Source organism: Galeopterus variegatus, unplaced genomic scaffold, assembly GCF_000696425.1.
Source record: "Galeopterus variegatus unplaced genomic scaffold, G_variegatus-3.0.2 Scaffold5843, whole genome shotgun sequence".
Lineage (NCBI taxonomy): Eukaryota > Metazoa > Chordata > Mammalia > Dermoptera > Cynocephalidae > Galeopterus > Galeopterus variegatus.
The window spans coordinates 13,774-16,885 of record NW_007731954.1 but is presented as its reverse complement, the minus strand read 5'-3'; positions in this window follow the sequence as shown (position 1 = coordinate 16,885).

The following is a 3,112-nucleotide window of genomic DNA, read 5'->3' as shown; positions in this document are numbered from 1 at the left end:
TACAGAAAAACTACACAGCAGCTACATACAGTTAGTTCTCTGTATCCCCTGTCCCTTGCCCCCAGTTTCCCCCATGGGTAGCATCTTGCATTAGTGCGGTGCATTTGTTATAGCTGATGAACCAATACTGATACATTATGATTAAGTGAAGTTCAAGGTTTATGTTAGTTTACTCTTTTTGTTGTACATTCTATGGGTTTTGACTTTATATAGCCCCAAAGTAGACCTCTTCCTGACTCCAGAGGTACGTCTTAGATATCTGAGAGAAATAATAAATACAGGAAAAATAAAATACAATAAAACATGCATAATATATATTCAAACATGAATATATTAATATATATATATATATATATATATAACTTCCTGAATTGCTAAATACAATACAGGACATCCAGTTAACATTTAAATTTTAGATAAACAATGTATACTTTGTAATATATATATATCCTGTGCAATGTTTAGCACATAATTACTCTAAAAGATTTTGTTGGTTATCTGAAACTCAAATTTGACTGGGCATTCTTTATTTTTATTTGTAAGATCTAACAACCCTAATATTGATGAAACACATTTACTTACTTTATTTTTAATAATTTTTAAATTTATTTTTTAATGGAAACATAATTATGCATATTTATGGGGTACAGAATTGGCGATCAGTATTTGTGCACAGCCTGTGATGATCCAATCAGTATTGTTAGCGTGTTCATCATTACAGATCACGATTATTCTTTGTGTCCACTACCCAATTTCTCCCTGACTCCCTTTCCTCGTCCCCTCCCCCTTTCCACCTCTAGTAACCACAGATCTGTTCTCTCCTTCACATTTAAAAATACCTATCAAGTGAGACTTCTTCATACATGGTTTGGAGCTCAGAAGTGTGGTAGGGAGACACTGAGGCAGAATTCTCACAAATTTACACATCCGAGAATTTTCAGAGATGGACGCGTGAAGATGGACGCGTGACATGGTGTTTGTCCAGCTGGGATCACCCTGTGGTAAGCTAAGAAGCAAGCAAGCCTTGTCATCCAACACAGAAACCCCAATGATCCTTTCAACTTTCTCTCTTGGTGGGCTCCTCAAACCTCCTGGATCTCTCCTTTCTCTCTGTGAAAACCCATTATCAAATCACACATTCTAATAAGTAAATGCTGTCATTGAAGTGATGGTCACTTTAATTCACCATGGACTTATTGACAGTCCCCTTGTGGGAGTCCTAATGGGGACTGATTCACAGTCCACATTAAGTGCCTTCATATCTTAACCCGGCAGTGCTTCAGCTGGGTTGGACGCTGGGGTCAGACAATGAACTGCAGGGCTGTTGTTAATGGATTGGAGCTCCTCATAAGCACACACTTTCCATTCAGCTGTAACTGGAAGCAGGAGATGGTAACATGAGGTTTCAATAATTTCTCATTGGATTTCATTGTGTTGCTTTACTATTAGGCAGAATTCTCACAAATTTACACATCCGAGAATTTTCAGAGATGGACGCGTGAAGATGGAAGCGTGACATGGTGTTTGTCCAGCTGGGATCACCCTGTGGTAAGCTAAGAAGCAAGCAAGCCTTGTCATCCAACACAGAAACCCTAATGATCCTTTCAACTTTCTCTTTTGGCGGATTCCTCAAACCTCCTGGATCTCTCCTTTCTCTCTGTGAAAACCCATTATCAAATCACATATTCTAATAAGTAAATGCTGTCATTGAAGTGATGGTCACTTTAATTCACCATGGACTTATTGACAGTCCCCTTGTGGGAGTCCTAATGGGGACTGATTCACAGTCCACATTAAGTGCCTTCATATCTTAACCCGGCAGTGCTTCAGCTGGGTTGGACGCTGGGGTCAGACACTGAACTGCAGGGCTGTTGCTAATGGATTGGAGCTCCTCTTAAGCACACACTTTCCGTTCAGCTGTAACTGGAAGCAGGAGATGGTAACATGAGGTTTCAATAATTTCTCATTGGATTTCATTGTGTTGCTTTACTATTCAACTGATGAATCTAGATGTATTATCAATGAGCTCATTAAAACCCACTGTAAACCTACAGGGGACACAGATTGCTTGAGTTCCACGTTGGCTTCCGAAGATTGCAATCACTGTATATCCCTGCAGTTGTGTATTTAGAACAGCAAATGAACTTTGACCTCTGGGTGGGAGGCTTGTGCCCACGAGCACAGCTGAGAGCATCACCTGCACCCAGCACTGCACTCCACCTGCTGCGTGTTAACTATGGCTGCACTGTGTGCCTGGGGAAAGACACCAGGGTTGTTCAAAAAGGATGCACTTTCGAGCAGTAATTTATAGTATTTAGAACAGCAAATGAACTTTGACCTCTGGGTGGGAGGCTTGTGCCCACGAGCACAGCTCAGAGCATCACCTGCACCCAGCACTGCACTCCACCTGCTGCGCGTCAACTATGGCTGCACTGTGTGCCTGGGGAAAGACACCAGGGTTGTTCAAAAAGGATGCACTTTCGAGCAGTAATTTATACTCTAAGTAGAGAAAAGTGACAGTGAGAAGGAGAATCAACAGTTGTCATGAGCCACAATCTCATGTAAAATTGGGCAGTTTTGCTTCAATGGTTTTGATAGGAAGATGCATGACAGTTAAAAAAGCGACGTCTGCTTGCCCATTTGTTTCATTTTTTCCCCGTTCCCCCATCTTTCCACCCCCTGTCACTGCGCTCCCTAGACCCTCCTCTGCCATCCGCCCCTGCAGCTCCCTCAGCACCAGCCTCCCACCTGGGAGCTGCCTGCACACAGCACCCCTCCTGTCGCAGGTCGCAGGCCTCATGCTGGCCTGATCAGGGTGCTGCCTGCAGACTCCCACCCTAGACTCTCGGGCCTCACTGCGAGGCTCCATCTTAGCAGCTGCCTTCTGCCAATGCCCCTCGTCTCTCCTTGTTTCCCTTCCAGTGAGCCACTTGCTTATCATTTGAAAATACACCTTTCTGCTGGGGCTCTGTGTAGGCTGCCAGCTGCAGAGGCCCCATGTAGACAGTCAACTGCAGGCCTGGGAAGACAGAGCAGGAGGTTTGTGTAGACAGTCAAGTGCAGGAGGCTTGTGTAGACGGTCAACTGTGGGAGGCTTGTGTAGTTAGTGCAG